The sequence below is a fragment of the Galeopterus variegatus genome, unplaced genomic scaffold (assembly GCF_000696425.1).
Source record: "Galeopterus variegatus unplaced genomic scaffold, G_variegatus-3.0.2 Scaffold12256, whole genome shotgun sequence".
Lineage (NCBI taxonomy): Eukaryota > Metazoa > Chordata > Mammalia > Dermoptera > Cynocephalidae > Galeopterus > Galeopterus variegatus.
This window is the reverse complement of record NW_007738367.1, coordinates 11,398-33,835: the sequence shown is the minus strand read 5'-3', so window position 1 is coordinate 33,835 and position 22,438 is coordinate 11,398. Positions and strand designations below refer to the sequence as shown.

Below are 22,438 nucleotides of genomic sequence, written 5' to 3'. Positions count from 1 at the left end.
GGGCCTTCTTGGTGGTGACTCTCCAGAGCAACGCAGGGTGTGCCCACATGGTGAGAATGGGCTGAGCAAGAGAAAGCTGACCTGCTCACTCACTCTCCTCATAAAGCCATTGGAACCACACCCATGACCACCTATTAAACCATCAACCTGTTACTCCATGAATGGATCAGTTCATTCACTAGGGCAGAGTCCTCCATCCAATCACTTCTTAAGGGCCCTATCTTTCAAATACCATAATTGGATTTCTCACCCTCTTTACACTATTATAAGGGGTGGGGGTGGGGGTGGGTCAGGTTTCTAATACATGAATTTTTGGAGGACATATTTAACCCATAGCAGCAGGAGATGCTGTTCATGAAAAGTAGAGGAAAGGACCTTCTTAAATTTCCAGGGATGTAGAGAAAGAGAAAAAGAGGAGAAAGGATATGTAGTGGACACTGCTTTTGCTCACCTACAACTCACTTCCCCTTCTTGGACATAGTACTACTCCCCGTCAGTGTGATTCTGATAGAATTGACCCCACCCCATAGCTCCAGAAATTGGTATGTGCGCCAAGCATGGCCACTTGGTGTATTCCACTCTGTTGGCTACAGAGATTGGTCTGATGATGGGTATGCAATCCAAGCCAGGCAATGCAGTTCAATCCTGTGACTTTCACTGGAAATACTGGGAAAGATAAGCTCTTGCAGATATTTCTAGCTGTTAATAAAATGACGATAGAAGCTGAAGGGAGCTACCACATGGAGAACAACTGCTTGAAAATAATGCTAATACAAATGAGAGAGAAGAAGAAAATGAGCTCTAATGATGTGACATGGTTCAAGCCCCTGGACCCAGTCACACCTGAAGCTCTGGATTTTTCCATCATGAGAACTATTAAGTTCCCTTTTGTGTTAAAGTCAGTTTGATTTAGATTTCTTTGCAACAACGAAGATTTCATTTGCAACAACAAAAATATCTTGATTTGTTTGTTTATACTCAAATTATAATCTAAAACTATTAGGCTAAGGCATGATAGAATATAAATCCTTAAAAATTAAAAGACAGAGGAAGAGTAGACAGAGACTTGGCTAGTAGAGAATAAAGGAGAGTGTGGAACAGACATAAGAAAGGTGGAGGTGGGAAGGAAATCGGAAGCACTGTTGGTACCTTATTGACACATGGAAGCTGAGTGAGCCCTGGTGTATGCTCAGGTTCCTACACTCTGTAAGGGAGTCTGTCTGATGTGGAAGAGGCGGCTGAGAGAGAAAACCAGAGGGAGCAAAGGTAGATGGCTCTGGACATAAGACCTCATGCTTCAGATGCAAGAGCTTTGTGTCTCTGGGGAACAGTGGACATGTTTCTGTCGCTGTCATGCCAGCGATCTTCTGAGTTTGGGTGCGCTGGTCCCTTTAACCAATGACTTTTCTTGAGATTTCTTTCACTTTTGATAGCCTCTCAAGGCTCTTTTCATCATTTCCTTCTTGCTTTCCCCTTCCTTTGGCTTGAAATCTTCCTATTCCATTTAATATAATTTTTCATTCCTCTCTTTCTCAACAAGTTTAAAAAAGGAAATTCAGATTGGCATTATTAATCATTTGGTATTTAATTGGGTTCTGATTAATATCTGTGGATTAAGGTCACATCTTTCACTTGGAATTTCTGGCAGAGTGATGAAGGTGTCTTTAATTCTAACCCCAAGCCCCGAACTAAAATACTATGGACTAGGACGGATCACCTGTCAACCTTATGCTAATGTCCAGCTTTCATACTGTAAGACAAGTTTCACACGTGTCACAGACACCTTTGATTTAATCACCAAAATGGATCTAAGTGAGCACTGGTTTCCACAACTGAATCTTTCTTTAAAACTTGTGTTAAGAACACTTAACATGAGATCGACCGTCTTAACAAATTTTTAAGAGGACAGTGCAGTTGTGTTAACTATAGGCACAGTGTTGTACAGCAGATCTCTCAGAACTTAATCCTCTTGCACAACTGAAACTTTATACCCAGTGAACAACTCCCCATTTCTCCCTCCCCCAGCCCCTGGCAGCTGCAATTCTACTCTGTTTCTATGTGTTTGACTCTTTGATACCTCATGTAAGTGGAATCACACAGTATTTGTCCTTCTGTGCCTGGCTTATTTCACTTTGCATAATATCCTCAAGGTTCATCCATATTGTCACGCATGGCAGGATTTCCTTCTCTATTTTTAGGCTGAATAATATTCTATTATGTGTATATACCAGTTTGTCTGTCGATGGACATTTACATTGTTTCCACAGTTTGGCTATTGTGAATAACGCTGCAGCGGGCATGGGAATGCAAATATCTCTTTGAGAGCTTGATTTCACACAACTGAATCTTTTAATTAAAAACTATACACACACATATATAATGAAAGGTTGAGAATATTTGGTACCATTTTTTTTTTCTCATTTTAACCCAAGAGTTTCAGGAAAATACTTTTCTTAGTAAGTTTTATCTTTACCTGACTCAGATAAGCCTTACTCCCTTGACTTTCAATCGGTGCTCAGTATCACAACTGAAGGCAATATTGGGGGGCTTCTCCTACTATTGGGGGACTTCTCCTACTGTAATAAAATATTTGTAGGCTCCCCTTGTTAGCTACATGTCAGTGTAACTATTGACATTTCAAAAATGTTTCAAAGCAATTAAATACTTCTCCCACGTACATATTTTTATATATACATTTAGTCTGTCTTTTTGTTGTCTTCCTCAAAAACCAGAGCTAACCTTGAGTCATTCTTTCTTTTGCATGTCCCTTTTCCTCCCACCGCTCTTCCTCTCTCTCTCATTCTCTCAGTCTCTCTCTCTCTTTCTCTTTTTAACATTATTTCAAGGCCTATTGTGTGCCAATATTGTCAATTTTGAAATGACACTAAAATGTCCCTTACAGTTAAGTTACAGCCATTATTGTTCCTGTTATTTGATTTAATACACTGAGGGAATAGTTTTTAATTTCATTGCTGGAAAGTTCCTCAGCTTCTGATTTCCCCAGAGGATTGTGTGCTAAGCAAGAAAAAAATTAGCCTTTTTCCCCCTCCATCTTAGTGAGTTTGAGGGCTGATATACATCAGTGAAGTTTGCTATTAACGTGAAGTTAGTTAATTATGGCAAGCTCATAGTCGACATGCTGTGACGATGGAAGGGAAAAGAATAGGCCATCAGTCAGAGGAGCCTCTCAATGATTTTGCCATAATCTAAGGATATTGAAATTGATGGGTCTCAGTCCATCAACCAACCAGACATAGCATCCAGCTCTCACTGAGAAGGGGGATCTAGAATTTTAAGCATGCTAAAATCCGAAGGCCCTGGGGTTGCTTACACCATGTCACTCTTGAGCAAAGAGTTATTTCCATATTCCTCATAGCATCCAGCTCTCACTGAGAAGGGGGTTCTAGAATTTTAAGCATGCTAAAATTCGAAGGCCCTGGGGTTGCTTACACCATGTCACTCTTGAGCAAAGAGTTATTTCCATATTCCTCTCTTGTACCTCCCGCACCTGTCACTGTCTCCAAAACAAACTTGCCCATCTTCACTACATGGCCTAACCTTGATGTCTTATGTATTTTTGCCTGTTCCATTCCTAACAGACACCTTTGTCCTTCTGTGCCTGGCTTACTTCACTTAGCATAGTGTCCTCAAGGTTCATCATGTTGTGACACATGGCAGGATTTCCCTCTCTTATTTTTAAGGCTGAATAATATTCTATTGTGTGTATGTATGAGTTTGTCTGTCGATGGACATTTAGGTTGTCCATGAAACCTGTGACCCTACCTCCTGAGTTATGCATTGTCCTGAAGGGGATGCTTTGATGTTCTAGCCTCTGCCTCCATCACCAGGCCACAGGATGAGCCCCGTAAACCTTGAAACACCAGAGGATTTAAGAGCAAAGACTCTCCCACTGTCCCTGCTGTGAGCCAAGTCACCCTCCTATGGGTGGGAAGCACCCACCTAGCCAAATAACTGGGAACGGGGGACAGAGCTTGACAACTGAGACCTGGAACTGCTTTGAATCATTATCTATGACTATTAGCAAACAGTTGGAAGACATTTTAGAGGAACAGATGGAAACCCACTTTCCTATAGGCCTTCTCAATCTCCAATTCCCGTATCTTTTTCTCTCCCTCTTTCTCCTGTGACTTCTTTCTCTTTGTTTCATGCCAGTGAGTATATTCAGAACTTCCTTAATTGTACAAGGACTGGACTGAACTCAATGCTGCTGGGAAGAGAGATTTATAATCCCATCATGCCTGCAGGTCAGCACCATGAAAGCCCCATAATGGCCATTTTCCAACCAACAGTAGTTTTTAGAGTCTTTTTACCAACCTGCTGTAAGCATCCCCTCCATCTCGAAGCATGTCTTTGTTCTTATCTGCATACACTTTGTTTCCTTAATAAGAACTTCCACAGCCTTGAGCAGTTCATTTTTCCAACCTGACCTCTTCTAGCAAAGCTCTCTTAAAATTACTGTGCATCATTTTCTCTGAATAAAACTGAATATTAAAGAAGAATGTAGAGAGGCTTCAGACTGAACAGGATGACAGTGTTTCATCCACAGAGACAAAGGGTGTTAAAATGTTCTACAGTTGTGCTCCAAAGAAATTTCTCTCCCCTCACACCTCTGTGAAGCCCAGAGCTGTGTCTAACAGGCTTTCAGCGCCACATTTAGCACATATTTACACTCTCACAGCTCTTAGACGGGTATCTAATCTCGTTTCCAAACAAAGTCAGCCAGATTTGACCACCTTATCAGTCTGAACTTATTAAATCTTATTTATATCCCAACTGCTAGAGATTCAGGTAATGATTATTTATGTAGGAATTTGGCAAATGTCAGACAAATCCAGTGATGCTTATCTGGAGACTCGTTTGCAAAGGATGGCAGCTAAAGGGTTCTGTGACGGTTTCCCAACCTTTTCTTCTAAAGCTACCCTATTTGAAGTTTTAGACAACAAGGCCATGCGATGTCTGATCAGGAGTGAAAAGGTGAGACAGACTGTCTTCCCGAATGCTGAATGCTTCAGGAAGTAGAGTATTATTTATATCAGTGTATAAATGGTTTGCTCCACAAACTCAGAGTGCAAATATGTTTACAGCTCTTTTGCTTTTCCCACTGTTATTTGCCCTGCACCTGCTGGCAGAACGCCCACGATTTCCCTCTCAAGGTCTATCTTAATACCTCGAATTCTCAATAGATGCTAAAGGCTTAGTACCTGGGGAGAGGGTGTTGGGGATGGTGGTGACAGTCCTTCCAGAGGAAGGAATTGGTGACAAATGATAGTTCCCTTTCCCATTTTGTGTTTTCTCTATAAAACAGCCATCATATGCAAATAGGCAGATAATAATTTTAAAGGTTATCAACTTTAGGAGAATGTCACACATATAAAACTTTTCTCATTTATATTAAACCAGGAAAATCTACAATTTTTACGAGAAATTTTTACAAATTTTAACTCCAGGTACCTATTGGATGGTAGCTGTCTACAATCTCTGGACCTCCACCAGTGGATTAGTTTCTTTCATGGCTACGGAGGAATAGAGCCTGTAGATACCGTGAAGGCCAGGCTCTTCTGGGACCAATTGTGCTAAGAAGAAAAAACTTCAAAGGGTAAGCACTTATCTTAATTTGTCAGAAGTTTGCCCTGAGTGAAATATGGCAAACTCATGAAGATGAAGTCCTTTGCCCTGTGGGTTCTCCATTTTAACACAAGCACAGAACTATTACATAATACTCTGCTTAGCAACACGGCCATTTCATTTACTGCCATTTAGCAAAGTGTGTTTAGTAGGAAATTAATAAATGTCACATTAAAAGAATGCCCTGGTAAAATAAGCTTAGAAAATTCTGGGTTGAACAAAATATGCTATTCTGCCTATTCTAGTGTGCATTGTGACTCACCAGGAACCAGGATTAATGTGTGGATTCCCAAACTTATTTGACTAAGGAAACCCCTTTTTCTTCTGGCTGAACATGGAGCTACTATGGAACTAATATGGAATTCATATTCTGGGGCAACACTGAAGGGAATGTTCATCTATTTAAATGGAATTTTTGTGTTTTCTCTCTTTTTTTTATTTTGGCAGCTGTCTGGTATGGGGATCTGAACCCCTGACCTTGGTATTATCAGCACCGCACTCTGCCAAGTGTGTTAACCAGCCAGTTCTCTCTCTCTCTCTCTCTCTCTCTATCAGTTCTCAAGTCAAAACCTAGACAGTTTGTTGTTGTTGTTGTTTATTTGGCCATCAGTTCTAGGTAATTCTATTATTACACTCCTTTGTTCATGGCACACTGTCCACATAGGTTGGATTTGTTTTTCAAATCCTGAAACTCAAAGAAGTGCTTTCATTACTTTATTCTTCTTCTTAGGACCTCCTTTCTGCCTGTTTATTGATTTACAATAATCAAATTCCCAGAGGGCAAATAACTGGATACTGAGCAAAGGAATTCTTCATTCCTAAAGACTAACTCTAGACTTTGAATCTAAAGTAGATCATTTTATTTTAATAATATGGAAAAGTATAATGCAAATTTGCTTTTGCTTTAACATCGGTGATGACATTATCAATTTTGCTTCTCATAGCTTGCACTATGTCCCCTTTTGTCCTTCCTGATGTATTGCATAATGTAAGTCTGATCCTACTCTAACACAATCAGCACCCTTAAGTGAGTCCTGAGGAGGAGAAATGAGAGATCCTGTGCCTTCTTAGGACCAACTTAATAACTCCTTTCCCATTCCCTAGAACTCATACCAAAATATATCAGTACAACTCTGAGAAGAGCTGGATGCATTTTCTCTGCCCATGGCAAACAGGAAGATAAGCATCCTCTTCTCGGATGACAGCATAGTCTTACTCTCTTTAGCAGTCATTCTAAAAAGCAAATAATTCCATCAACTAACTTCTATCAAAAAGAAAAGCCCAAAATCAATTGTGCCAAAGTCAAAATAGTCACCATGGGTAGATGTGCTCTAGCTTTCAGACTGAACAACTTTCTTATTTCATTTAGTCATTGGGAGATATTACAATTACCCAAAGCTGCTTCCTGAGAAAAGTTTGGCACTGTTTCCATGTGCACATGAAACCCACCCAGGGTACAAATGGGTAGACCCTCCATCTAGGCAAGAACACGAATCAAGTTTATTAGTTTCATGACAAAAGCTCAGCTTTGCATCAGCACACCAAGATACCTGATGCACATGAATCTTCTCTTCACAATGTGGAAGATCTGTGCTTTAGGTCTCAAATTACCTGCTATTCATTGTCTGTTAATTTACCCACCTGGAACAATTAATAATTGAGAAGAATTTTCAAAGAAGCATGGCTAAAGATATATTCCTCCAGCCTAAATTCTCTAGTCTAAGTTTTAACCTCATGCCAAGTCAGAAAAGGGGCAAATAACATACCTATCATAGACTTCTTTAAGCTACCTGTGAGAAAACCTTAACAAATCCATGACTTAATATTCTTCCTTTGGCAATTATCAAGGATATATTTGAGAAATTTCCATATAATAGTGTTCCTATATCTCAGAATTGAAGGTAATGAATCCACCACATTGAATATCTCCATGACAGATAGATTTTCTTTAGAATTTAATAATAGGAAAAACATTTTGAAAGTTGGTATATTTAATTTAACAGATAATGCGGAGTATCTCAATTGTCCTATTTCCCTTTTTTACCTTGGCTTCCAGGGTGCTCATAACTATGTTTTGGGATCAATTGCAGCAGTTTTGCTAAGCCTAAGTTTTTACGACACAGTTATAATCTTCCTGTTGGTTGGCTCTCTTTTGCTATCTTTTGATGGTTCTCCAGAATTTTAGCCTTTATTGTAAATTGTTTCAAGTCCTCCTGGGCAGAAAATAAAATCAAAATAATAAGTTAGAGTTAGAGAGAGAATAACTACCATGGAAAAGGAGAAGGCACAGGTAGAGAGAAACAAGGTAAAGGTAACTTTTCTGTGGGAAACAATCTGATCTATCCAACTCACTTATTTCCTAAAATGGATTAGCATTTGCGCCCACTCTGGATTCTAAGCAGATCTTCTACTGCTGCTTCGGACAAACTGTTAGTAACCTTTTAAAAGAAAGAGAGAAATACACCTTAGTGACTGATTATATAAGAAGAATAAAAAATTAAAACTCTCTCCATATGTGATTTTTTAAATGGCGTGTGCTTTTTGCTTGCTTATTTGGGGGGATATTTTCTTTTCTCTTTGCTCGTTTCACTCCATGACTTTTTCCTAGGCTTGTATTTCTAAGCACTCTTGAGACCATGAGCACAGATGTGTTCAGCAGAGAACCCCTCATCAGCCCATCAGTCCTTGCACTGCCTTCTGTGCCAAAACCCCTCTCTCTGACTTATGATTCCCAGGTCAGAGTGAATTGGATGGATAGCAGGTGTCTCCTATGTCCCTTCAACCACTTCAGCTGCAGGATTGGGTTGTTGCCAGTCAACAAACAGGATGTCAGGCTCAGCTGCTTCAGCTGAAGAGATTGATCCTTTTCAAATAAAATCTATTGGGGTGAATAGCACACAGCTCTCAGGTGCTCTAACAGGAAGGGTCACACCAGGAGAGAAAAATCAGATTACAATCAGAGGGGAAATGTATATGGTAGCTCTAGACCTCACTAACTATAGAAAGGGATCTGAGAGACAAATTTAGGAGAAAATATTGCAATAAAATTTTTAAAAATTTTGACTAACAGGCTAACTGACTTTGTGGCGTAGTCATAATATTATAGAACTGAAAAGATACCCACATCAAATTCAGGTTATATTACATGACAGTCCACGAAGCACCTTTAAATTGAATGCAGTATTGTCCCGGAAAAAGGATTCATATTTTCATCAAATTTCCAAAGATCAAAAAAAGGTCCAGAACCTCTCACTGATCTAATCCAATGCCTTCATTTCCTAGAGACCATCCAGTCACAACTAACTAAAGTTACTGTGCTAACACAAAGCTGGCAGGTGAGGGATTAGGAAAGATCAATCCCAGGAAAGGCACTTTTCTAATGAGATTTTTTTAAAAGTCCTACAGCTTACAAGGCTAAAAACACCCTAAAATGACAAAGAACTTTTTTGATCAGAATTTTTCAGGTATGATATTTTCTGTGATAATTTTATATGTTTAAGAGTATAATTTCCCCTACACGTACTTCATCCCTTAGAATAGCTAAACCTGCAACCGGGAAATGCTGACATCAGCTAGTAACAAATGCCTGGGTTCTTTTGATTGTAGACATACAGTTTCATTTTTCTTCAGTAAATACCTAGGAGTCAATGGCAGGGTCATATGGGAGGTATATGTTTAACTTTTTAAGAAACTGCCAAACTGTTTTCCAAAGTGCTGTACCATTTTACCTTCCCACCAGTAGATTATGTACTTTCCAATTTCTCCACTTCCTCTCAAACACTTGTTACGTGTGCTAGTTCCAGTTACTCCACATCGTCTCCAACATGTAGTTTGATCAGACTTTTATTTTTAACCACTCTAAAAGAAGTGCAGTGGCATCTCACTGTAGTTTTACCTTGCATTTCCCTAATGACTAATGATGTTGAGCAGTTTCTCATGTAATTATTTGCCATGGATATACTTCTCTCCACCATTATCATGGCTACTCTGAGCTACTTTTTATTACATATTCCACCTCTCTCTCTGTCTCTCTTTCTGTCTCTGTCTCTGTCTCTGTCTCTCTGTCTCTCGCCAAGCTCTAAAGTTCATGAGGACAGAGATCATGTCCACCTCATTACCATTTTATCCCAAGTCTCTTGCATGGGCTCAATAAATTTCAGTTGAAGAACAAATTAACTTACCTGGATTTCTGAATCATATACAAACCGGTCCTTTAACTGGCTTCCTCCAGACTTGGCCTATCCAATACATTCCCCACAATGCTGTTGGAGTAATTTTTCTAAGCAAATCTAACAAAGTGCATTTCCTTTTTAAACCCCTTCAACAGCTCCTCCTTACCCTCAAGATAATGTTCTGATTCCTTACGTTGATTTCCACCACTCTCTTTGACCGGGCCCTGTTGGGAAAATATAGGAAAATGGTCAGGGCCCCTCAGATGTTCAGAATCTTGCCTAGCGTTTGATGTAAATATGCACGTGCACCCAGGTGTTCCTTGGTTATTGTCTAATGTAATTGCGCATGTGCACCCAGGTGTCCTGAGTTATGGACTTAAGTATAAAGGATGAGTGGCTCTGATCCACGGGGGCCCCCACCCCTGGGATGTCCCCCGAGGGGCCATGGGAAGGCCGCTACTGCTGCTGGAGGCCGTTGCTGCAAGCTGTTGCTGACAGGGCACCCGGGACCCTCCATGAGGCCACCGCTGGACCTGTAAGCTGCTGCTGCCAGTTGCTGAGGACTGAACTCCTGTCATCTGCCAACAGCTCCCCGGATCTTTCCCTAATGACCTAGGGTGGACCCGCGTGTGAGGGGTCTGGTGACCCAGTCTGTACAATAGGTTTGAAGGGTCTGAGCCCTGGCCCTGATAATACAAATGGAAACTTATTATAACTAAAATAACGAAACACTTTGGCTTTAGTTATGATTCGCCTAACCCCACAACTGGCGTAGTTGCCTACCTTTACAGGCCCATACTTAGTTCTCTAGCCCCAATTCTCATTATGTCCATTAACATTACACTCCATATTTCTCTCACCTTTGATCTTCGTGCATGACCAATGTTTTACTCTATCAGTTTCCTCTTCCCTTCCATCAGGTTAATTCCTACTTATTCTTCATGCTTCAGCTGAGAGGTCTGCCTTGAATTCATCACACCTGGGTTAAATGTTTTTCATATTTGCTCTCAAAGCCCCATGTATTTCCCCTTATCACAACAAACATGGGGTCTTCAAAAAGTTCATGAGAAGATTCATATTATCACTTAATTCCATTTTTCCATGAACCTCTTGAAGTATCCTTGTATTATTATTATCCATATCCATAGAAGGCTCTGGAGGAGCAGGGAATATGACTATCTTGTTGAACATTGTATCTTCAGCATCTAGTAAGTCCCCAGTACATGGTGAGGTGGGTGCTTAACAAATGATTTTTGAATAAATGTTGCATACTCTTACCTACATGATTTTAACTATAACTGAATTTGAAAGTTAAAATTGACATTGTTTCAAATTCATTGTTCTATATTAACGGATTTAAACATCAGGTTAATTCCTACTTATTCTTCATGCTTCAGCTGAGAGGTCTGCCTTGAATTCATCACACCTGGGTTAAATGTTTTTCATATTTGCTCTCAAAGCCCCATGTATTTCCCCTTATCACAACAAACATGGGGTCTTCAAAAAGTTCATGAGAAGATTCATATTATCACTTAATTCCATTTTTCCATGAACCTCTTGAAGTACCCTTGTATTATTATTATCCATATCCATAGAAGGCTCTGGAGGAGCAGGGAATATGACTATCTTGTTGAACATTGTATCTTCAGCATCTAGTAAGTCCCCAGTACATGGTGAGGTGGGTGCTTAACAAATGATTTTTGAATAAATGTTGCATACTCTTACCTACATGATTTTAACTATAACTGAATTTGAAAGTTAAAATTGACATTGTTTCAAATTCATTGTTCTATATTAATGGATTTAAAACTCTTTTGAACAGCTCTACTTGTCTTTGAAATGGTTTGATTTTGAGGTATCTGGAGTAACTTCAAAAGAAATCAGAGTCTAAGCCAGTGCTGCTTAAACTTCAGTGTGCACAGAATTGCTTGGAGAACTTAGAATTCCAGATTCCTAGGAATTAGGAATTCCTAATTAAACTCTGTTCCAAGAGTTTCCAATTCAATATATCTGGGAATAGGGCAAGGAACCTACAATTTTAATAAGCGTTGTATTAATCAAGGTAGCCTAATTGCCATAACAAAGAACTCCAAACCTCAGGCGATTACTTCTTGCTCATGTCCCAATCCAAATGCATTGGCAGTCTTCCATAAAGAGATTCAGGGACCCAGAGTGCTTACATTTCATGGTTCTGTCATCTTCTAGGGGTTTGGGGTCTTACGTGACAAAAACCTGTCTCCATCCAAGAAACGAAGGAAGATTGAGAACATGATGTATATAGTATTGAGAGGTTTGAGTGGTTTTATAGTTTATCATGTCAGTGGCCATAATATGTCCAGAGCTGTATTCAATCAAGAGGTCACAGCTAACTGGAAATTGGGAAGGGGAATATAGTCTCATGGTATGGTCACGAATGACAGAACAGGCTTGGGTATTGGTGAGCACTAGTATTTCCTGTCTCTTGTGCCCTTTGCTTCAAGTGCACTAATCTATGGGCAACAGTTGGAAAACACCTTGGCATGTGGTAAAACTCCGTTCATCTTTTACAAATTCTGAACATTACCCTTCATGGCATAGTTTATTATCTCAAGACGTGATTTAAAAGTGTCTTTGTAAGTTCTCTTTAATCCTTGTTTTAAAGTCAGATAACATGTCAGATGGTTCATGTTTGTGGCTCTATAGGCTGCCTTTGGGGGGGGGGGAGTTGTTTTTACATCTTCCATCAACTATTGGCTATTGCTTTAACTTAAAGAATCATTGCAGTGACTCCTCTTTTCACAGCTTCTGAAGTCGTTTCTTGTAAGTTTAAGGTCTTATTGATTCTTTCCATGCAGAAAGAAAAGGAGGAAATTATTACCAGGTGAGGCATTTCAGCCCTTCAGAAAAAACCTCTTGGTTATTAATTCTATTTCTAGGTCTCCCTCTTCACTTGAGTGACTTTACATCTTTGCATTTTATTTTTCTTTTATGTGAGAGCTCTCTCCAAGTTATAATCATTTGATCAATATTTTATTTTGCACATAAATGATTTTCCCTAGTAACTTCTTAGCAACTTACAACTTTTATAAACTGCCTTCTTAAGTAAACTGCTTTCTGAGGCAGATTACCTAAGAATGTAGTTTGTAAAGATTATACGTTGTGAAAGAGTGCTCATAAAAATCATTGTGTACAAATAGTGTTTTGCCTGCAGAATTCACATTTGGAATAGCATTTTAACACCCCTCCCCCCAAAAAAAACTGCTTAAAGAAGATTTTAAGCTTTTTTCAGGACTCAAGGATGGCAGTAACTATTAGGATAATGTGGACGATTTGAAGTGGGAGTGTGGGGGTGAGAAAGTGTTGCTTTGGCTTTAAACATGCAGAGTTAATCTTCCACCTTCATTTTCTGCACTGGAGAAAAAGAGCTATAGATAAAACCTAGGAGATAATTATTCTAAGATGCTCAGGAATCACTGAGGGGAAGTGAGGGAAAAATATTGGAAAGCCTCTGACTGCGTTTCTAATCAACTCATTATGCCATCACAGGTTTTCAAATTCCCCTTCCTACTATCTTGAGTGTCTTTGACCCTATCACTCCTTCACTCCCTGCCTCAGTTTTCCCACTTCATGGGCAAGAACATCCTGCACTAATCTATGAGCTTAGAGAATCATGGGTCAGAGGAATTATACCAAATCTGAAAATCTCCTTGTATTCTGTTTTCAAAAGTAGTGAAATAAAAGATTGATGAAAATATTGTTGGCAAGGTGAGACTGTCTCTATTTATTAAAAGAATCATTCTCACTCCCAGACCTTTCTCAAACAGCCTGGGAGAAGGGCTGAGAAGAGGCTCCGTCTCCTTCCAAACAAGCAAATGTTAGCTCTTATAATGCAATCTAAAGTTCAAAGGATAAGCAAGTGGAACACATCTGGGACACAGTGGCAAGGGCTCTGTACACATTTCCAGGAATGAAATTCCCTTAAGCCCTTGAGAGGGCAAGAGCCTGGTGAGCTGTGGCCTTTCTCTCTCACTGCTTGGCTTGCTCCCTCGCTGCCATTCTATACACTAGCAGATGAAAGTTTTGATGGTGCTTCAGTTTCAAATTTCCCAAGCTCTGATCTGTGGACCTCACTGGGACTGGGTGCCAGGGGCTTAATGATCTGATCCCAGCTGTGTGGAATGGATTCCGGAGAGAGCTAAGCTACGATGATGGAAATAGTCACAACCTAGGAGGTTCTACCCCCTCCCCTACCACTGATCCTGACATCCAGGAGCTTAATTTCCTTCTGCCTCTGTTTTCTCATTGAAAAACTTGGACGGTGCTGTCAGCACTATGGAAGTGCAAAAGGATAACAAGAGGACAAGAGGCTTTGAATATCTCGTAGAAAGGATTTCCCTATGGCATATATGCTAGGCCACATATGTCACAAAGCTTAGATTACTTTTATATCAAATACAGAAAGTGGCTAATACTAATGCTATATCTCATATAATTAACAATTGCAAATATAGTTAGTTCATTAGAATTCAAGGGTTAATTAACTATTGTAAATACAGTTCATTAGAATTCGCGTAATTATAGCCCCTCTTAAAATTTGTTCAACTGGGTTTTTAAAAAAATACCCTTTTAGAGAATTCTTTTCTTTTGCCCCAAAACAATACAAATTTATTATCTTTCAGTTCTAAAGGTCAGAAGTCAAAAACGGTTTTACTGGGCTAAAATCAAGGTGTTGGCATGGCTGTGTTTCTTCTGGAGGCTCTAGGGGAGAATCTATTTTCTTGCCTTTTTCAGCTTCTAGATGCTGCTACATTGCTTGCCTGTTGGCCCCTTTCTTCATTTTGAAAGTCTGCAGTGTTAGGCTGAGTCCTTCTGACACTGATGTCCCTCTGGTTCTCTCTTGTGCCTCCCCCTTGCACTTGTAAGGACCCTTGTGAGTACAACGGGCCCACCCAGATAATCTACCTATCATATTTGCATCAAAATTTTTAAAAATTATGGTGAAATACACATAAAATTTGCCGTCTTAACCAATTTTAAATATACAGTTCAGTAGTGTTTAGTATAATCACATTGTCCCTTTTAGATAATTCCTGTGTTAAAAAAAAAATTTGAGTCCCCCTAAAATATAACTTGGATATTGAATACACCTTTGTAACAATTCTTGGCTTAAAAAAGGAATCAGTACTGAAATGGTAACTTATTTGAGAAGTAAGTGGCCGCAATAGCCCCGCATATCAAAACCTGTTGGGTGTGTCCAAGGAAAATGTACAGCCTTAAATACAGTTATTAGAAAATAACAAAGATTAAAATTGAATGAATTAGTCATTCATTACATAAACCTTAGAAAAGAAAAAAATGTGAAAGGAAAGTGTTATAAAAGCAGAAATTGTTGAAGCAGAAAATATAGTAGGCTTGATCAACAGGAACAAGAAGGAATTATAAGAACGATAAAACAATTTGGGGGCAATTCTTTTAAAGAGAAAAGAGAAAAAGGAAAAATAATAAACCTTAGAAAAAAGAAAGTCATCAATGTAAAGTTTCAGCCATGGTTTTAAAAAATTATAAGACTGGGCTGGCTGGTGGCTCACTTGGGAGTTGTGGTGCTGATAACACCAAGGCCGTGGGTTCAGATCCCCTTATTGGCCAGATGCCAATAAATAAATACATAAATAAAAATGATGAGAGAGTATGCAAATTTTATGCTGTTATATTTGAAAATATAGATAAAATGGATGGTTTTCTAGAAAAATATAAATTTTCCATATTGTCATAAGGAGAAATAAGAGGTAGAAATCTGAATAATTTAAAAGCCATAAAAGTAATTTAACAGGTAATCAAATACCTATCTTTTAAAAGGCTCAGTCCCAGACAATTTGTAGGCAAGTTCTACCAACCTTTCAAGAAACAGATAATTCTTATTTTAAATAAATTATTCCAGGAACAGAAGAAGATGGAAAGTGTCCTAATTTATTATACAGACATGAGTAGAACAAAAAAATTACATGACCATAAATGCAAATAAGTATCTTAAACAATGTATTATGAACAAAAGATATATATATATATATATATTTTTTCTCACACACCTACACCATAGCTAAGTCTGATTTAATCCCATGAATATAAGGGCATTGTAATGTTAGGAAATATTTTCTTATAATTTTCTACATTAACAAATGAAGAAATTGACATTGATATATGCATTTTAAATCTGCTCAAATTCAACTCCTATTTCTGATCAACATCAAAAACCTCACACTAAAATAGGAAAGATATGAGGGTACTTCAAAAAGTTTATGGAAAGATTCATAAATCTTTTAATTCTATTTTCCACAAACTTTTTAAAGTATGCTTGTATTTAGCTTAGTAAGGGATATCTGCCATAAATTCAGCAGAAGCAAGGGAACTTCAGGTGCAAGATTAGAAACATTCCCACTAACGTCAGGACAGGGAAGGTTATCTGCATCAGCTCAGCTATTCGATATTGTACTGGAGCTTTGAGCCAATACAGAATTGATTATTTTAAGTGCAGTTGCAGTTGCTCAGCTATTCGATATTGTACTGGAGCTTTGAGCCAATACAGAATTGATTATTTTAAGTGCAGTTGCCGGCTCATAGGTTATGTGCATTTTTGATAAATATTCTGCTTTCTTCCCAACATAGTAATATGTTAAATCTATTTTCAGTATTATAAATGTATGAATGTTTTTTACTGCTGAGCCAACTGATGTGTCATTATTACATTTATTTTCTTTTTTACCAGGAGTTAAAAATATACTCATATTTTTATTTACTTAATAGTCTTTGACCTGATAGTTAAACCAACCCATACACTTACTGATAAATATAAAATGTCACTGCAAAGAATTTTCTACATAGTCAAACTTGTCAGGAAATGGATCCATTCTAATTTTTATTGCCCAGAAATATTTCTCCTGGAGCTTCCACCTTCCTGTTCCAATCTGGACCCTGTCTGGTTTATTTCCCTAGAAAATAAGTCTCTCATCTCCTGCATGAGTGGGTGAGAGTAAGTGTCCTAGATTGGAAGTACAGATGGGGACATGTATGTGGCTCTACAGCCTTTTAAACAATCTTCCTGTTTTTATCCATTTTCCTCTCCCCCACCTTCCAAAGAACCTGGTGCTTCCAGTTCTTGACTTTCTTAAGCTTCACCAAGTCATTTACCATTCCTCCTCCACTTTTCCATCGTCTTAAAGTGTTGCTTGGGGGTGTACATGACAAGGTAGAGTTTGTGTTTTTGTTCATTGTTCTTATTGTTTGGGGGTGATTCCAAGAGGAGAAACAGGGATGATATTCAGCATCACAAGAGCAAACACATGGCATGCAAAACTTGGGATAATTTGAGGAATGTCCAATCAATGGGCTATTTACAAAGATATGAGCTGGAGGTACGGGAACCTCAGGGGATACTGTTACTCGCCCAGGTCCCAGCCCGGAAGGGAAAAGTGGGAGAGTAACTGGGGTCCAGAAGAGAGTTGAGCCAAGGAAGCCATACTAGGAGAGTAGCAGTCACCTTTGACTGAGGTGACTCCACAGGGGGGCCACCAAAGACCGTTCTTCCTCCCTGTCATCTCCTGGGAGTGAAGGAAGGGACCCCCATGGTGGAACTCAACCAGGATCCAGAGGGCAAGGAAGCCCACTGATGACTCTGTACATGCATATCAGTCCCCTAAGGCAGAAAGCAGGGTTGAAAGAGGAGGAGAGTGGGTCTGCAGGGCCGAACAGAAGACATCAGGCACAGGGGTAAAAGCCCTATTTTAAAACTGGAAATTTGATCTCCTGGCTTTAAACGTTATCTCTCATTTGACACCTAAATTGATGTTATTAAGACCTAACTTTATATCCCAAGCCAGACTTCTCCTTTAAAATCTAAATTTGCAGTTCCAACTGCCTACTTAATAGCTTTGCTTGTATGTCTAACTGACATCTTGAACATAACATGTTCAAAACAGAATTCTTGATTTTTACCCCCAAACGTGTACCTCCCCAGCCTTTCCAGATTTAGCAATAATGCTGCCAGTCTTCCAATTGTTCAAGTCAAAAACCTGAGAGTCACCACTGATTTTTCTCTTTCTCTCACTTCTTATTTATAATACTGTGGATTCTACTCTCAAAATATATCTTGAGTCACGCCATTTCTCTCAATCTGTGCTGCCACCTCCCTAGCCCGAGCTCCCATCATCTCTTACCCCAATTACAAATTTAAAATATCTTCTTGTTGGTTTCTCTCTTTCAACTCTTGCTCTCCTATAATGTGTTTTCCACACAGCAGCCAGAGCAATCTTCAAAAGCTGAAAACATAAGCCAGATGACATTCTTATGCTAAAAAGCCTTACTTTCCAATGTTTCAAGAGAAAGAATCTTGAATGAAATTCTTGAATTTCAAGAATAAAATCCTAACTGCCCATCACGTTTTCAAGTCCCTGCAGGCTCTGGTTCTCTCTAACCAACTTTTCTCATGTGAATTCAACTGCAGCCCTACATTTTATGCTATTTCTTTATCAACCCCAAGAACAGTTCTTAAACAATGCCTGTACCCTTGTCTGGGATGTCTCAGGTGTGAGTTCTGTACCATTTACCAGAGCTTTTGAGAGCAAAAGTCCAAAAAAGCAAGTAAGATAAAGAAACTTTTTGCAACTATCTCTGAGTCCTTGAAGTTTCCTTTTCTGGGAAGATTTAATAGAAGAATAAGGTAGTCACCCGTCCTCCCCATAACATCTATAAAATGTGTTATTTCCCCTCCCCCAAAAAGTCTTTGAAGATGATCATTCAAATGCATATTCTTCTGCATATTATACAGTAATTTGTCACTTCTTTTGTGTTTTGATAGGTGTTTCCTGGTGTTTAGCTCTAGAGTGTTTCCTTTCATGCAGCTGAAACTGTCATTTCCTAGAGACTCCAATGTGGCTTTAAAAAGAGAATGTCACTCTGTTTCTCCCTGACATCTCCTGGTCTCCAAAGGAAAGTTTAACCCAGGGACATTGGAAGGTACTGTTGATTTAAGCTGGAGGTGGCACTTGGCTCATCTTAGTTAAACTTCTTTATCACTGTTATAACACCTTCGACTAGGGTGGGGATTAGGATGATGGTGAAGAGAATATATTGACAATGTTTCATTTAAAGGGATCAAATCCTGTATTAGTTGTGGTATTCCAAGACGAAGAAATGTAAAATAATTCCTGTAGGGCAGATTCTCAGCTCCTTCTCGAATATCTTCCTGGTTCTGCCCACCTCCACTCCAGCCCCACCAGGTCCATCAGGGTGACCCAGAAGTCCTACAAAGTGTCCACCTACGGCCAGGAGGTGGAGCAGCCACTCCTACATGAGTACATCTGGTGCCCGCATCAGCTCCTCAAGCTCCTCCTGGGTGGGTAGCAGCAGCAGACACTTCCAGGGTGGCCTGGGCACTGGCATGGGCCTAGGCCTGGGTGAGGGCTATGCTGAAGCTGGTGGGGGAAGGGGCAACACAGCTGTCATGGTGAACCAGAGCCTGCTGAGCCTCTTTAAGCGGGAGGTAGACTCCAACATATGGGCCATGTGCACCCAGGACCCTCAACAACAAGTCTGCCTCCTTCATCAACTAAGTGCAGTTCCGGGAGCAGCAGAATAAGCTGCTGGAGACCAAGTGGAGCCTCCTGCAGCAGCAGAAGACAGCTCAGAGCAACACGGACCACATGTTGGAGAGCTGCATCAACAACCTCAGTGGCAGCTGGACTCACTGGGCCAGGAGAAGCTGAAGCTGGAGGCGGAGCTTGGCAACATGCAGGGGCTGGTGGAGGACTTAAAGAATAAGTACGAGGATGAAATCAACAAGCGTACAGAGATAGAAAATGAACTTGTCCTCATCAGGAAGGATGCGAATGAAGCTTATATGAACAAGGTAGAGCTGCAGTCACCTAGAAGAGCTGACTGATGAGATCAGCTTCCTCAGGCAGCTGTATGAAGAGGACATCGGAGAGCTGCGGTCTCATATCTCCAATACATCTGTGGTCCTGTCCATGGACAACAGCCGCTCCCTGGACATGGACAGCATTATTGCTGGGATCAAGGCCCAGTACCAGGAGATCACCAACCACAGCCAGACCGAGGCTGAGACCATGTATCAGGTCAAGTATGAGGAGCTGTCTCCCTGGACATGGACAGCATTATTGCTGGGATCAAGGCCCAGTACCAGGAGATCACCAACCGCAGCCAGACCAAGGCTGAGACCATGTATCAGATCAAGTATGAGGAGCTGCAGACCCTGGCTGGGAAGCACGGAGGTGACCTGCATTGCAGGAAGATGGAGATCTCTGAGATAAGTGGAACATCAGCCTGCTCCAGGCTGAGATGGAGGGCCTCAAAGGCCAGAGGGCTTCCCTGGAGGCTGCCATCGCTGATGCTGTGTGGTGTGAGGAGCTGGCCATTAAGGACACCAACACCAAGTTGGCTGACCTGGAGGCCACACTGCATTGGGCTAGGCAGGACATGGCACTGCAGCTGTGCAAGTACCAGGAGCTCATGAACATCAAACTGGCTCTGAACATTGAGACTGCCACTTACTGCAAGCTGCTGGAGGGCAAGGAGAGCAGGCTGGATTCTGGGATGCAGAACATGAGTATCCATAAGAAGACCACCAGCAGCTACTCAGGTGGGCTGAGCTTGGCCTATGGGGGTTTCACATGCCCAGCCTATGGCCTGAGCTCCTTCTAGTCCAGCATTGGGTCTGGCAGGAGCTCCTGCAGCTCCACCAGCTCCACCAAAGCCATGGTTGTGAAGAACGAGATCTGTGACGGGAAGCTGGTGTCCATATCCCCTGATGTCCTGCCCAAGTGTATGACCACTCCAGCCCTCCCAGCCTCCCCTCTCCTGTGGCTACCCCAGAGCCTGTGGGAGAGGCAGCTGTGCCTGGGAGCGTGGGCAACCCACCTGAAGCTCACCCCTAGCTCTGGCCCTCACCCCACCCTTGTGGGGAGTCTACTGCCTGGGGTGCCGCCTCTTGCTCACGTCCCAAGTAAGAACCAATTCAATTGTCTTTTGCAAAATAAAGCCTCCCCTGGCTCTGCTAGCCCCCCTCCCCACGCCAATAAGTAAAATAAAATAAAATAAAATAATTCCTGTAATCATAGCTCTTCACATTTTATAAAGTGCTTTCACAACCTTTTTTCATTTGCAGTCCTTTACTGAGAAGAAAACTGAGGCCCAGGGGCTTACCCAATTTACACAAAACTTGTTTCTTTTTTTTTTTAACTTTTATTTTGTCAATATACAATGTAGTTGGTTATTATTGCCCATCACCGAAACCTCCCTCCCTCCTCCCTCTCCCCCCTCCCACCCAAGAATGTCCTTTCCGTTTGCTTGTTGTAACAACTTCAAAAAACTGTAGTTGTTATATCTTCTTCTCCACCCCCCCCGCCGGACTTCTTTTTTTTGTGTGTGTATGTGAGTGAATTAATTAATTTATTTTTAGCTCCCACCAATAAGTGAGAACATGTGGTATTTCTTTTTCTCTGCCTGACTCATTTCACTTAATATTATTCTCTCAAGGTCCATCCATGTTGTTGCAAATGGCAGAATTTCATTCGTTTTTATAGCTGAGTAGTATTCCATTGTGTAGATATACCACATTTTCCGTATCCACTCATCCGATGATGGACATTTGGGCTGATTCCAGCTCTTGGCTATTGTGAAGAGTGCTGCAATGAACATTGGGAAACAGGTATACCTTCGACTTGATGTTTTCCATTCCTTTGGGTATATTCCCAGTAGTGGGATAGCTGGATCGTATGGTAGCTCTATCTTCAGCTGTTTGAGGAACCTCCAAACCATTTTCCATAGGGGTTGCACCATTTTGCATTCCCACCAACAATGTATGAGAGTTCCTTTTTCTCCACAACTTCGCCAGCATTTATCGTTCAAAGTCTTTTGGATTTTAGTATCCTCACTGGGGTGAGATGGTATCTCAGTGTGGTTTTGATTTGCATTTCCTGGATGCTGAGTGATGTTGAGCATTTTTTCATATGACTGTTGGCCTTTTGTATATCTTCTTTAGAGAAATGCCTGCTTAGCTCTTTTGCCCATTTTTTGATTGGGTTGCTTGTTTTTTTCTTGTAAAGTTGTTTGAGTTCTTTATATATTCTGGATATTAGTCCTTTGTCGGATGTGTATTTTGCAAATATTTTCTCCCACTCTGTTTGTTGTCTTTTAGCTCTGTTAATTGTTTCTTTTGCTGTGCAGAAGCTTTTTAGTTTGATATAGTCCCATTTGTTTATTTTTCCTTTGGTTGCCCGTGCTTTTGGGGTTGTATTCATGAAGTCTGTGTCCAGCCCTATTTGCTGAAGTGTTTCTCCTATGTTTTCTTTAATAAGTTTTATTGTTTCAGGGTGTATATTTAAATCTTTAATCCATTTTGAGTTGATTTTAGTATATGGTGAGAGGTATGGGTCTAGTTTCATTCTCCTGCATATGGATATCCAGTTCTCCCAGCACCATTTGCTGAAGAGGCAGTCCCGACCCCATTGAATAGGCTTGGTGCCTTTGTCAAAGATCAGATGGCCTTAAGTGTGTGGGTTGATTTCTGGATTCTCTATTCTGTTCCATTGATCAATGTGTCTGTTTTTATACCAGTACCATGCTGTTTT

At 40.4% G+C, this 22,438-nt stretch overlaps 1 pseudogene; it reads left to right on the top strand.

The window, feature by feature from the left end:
* The first annotated feature begins 4,839 nt into the window (after positions 1 to 4,839).
* On the top strand, positions 4,840 to 20,631 carry LOC103611017 (annotated as a pseudogene).
* Positions 20,632 to 22,438: the final 1,807 nt, after the last annotated feature.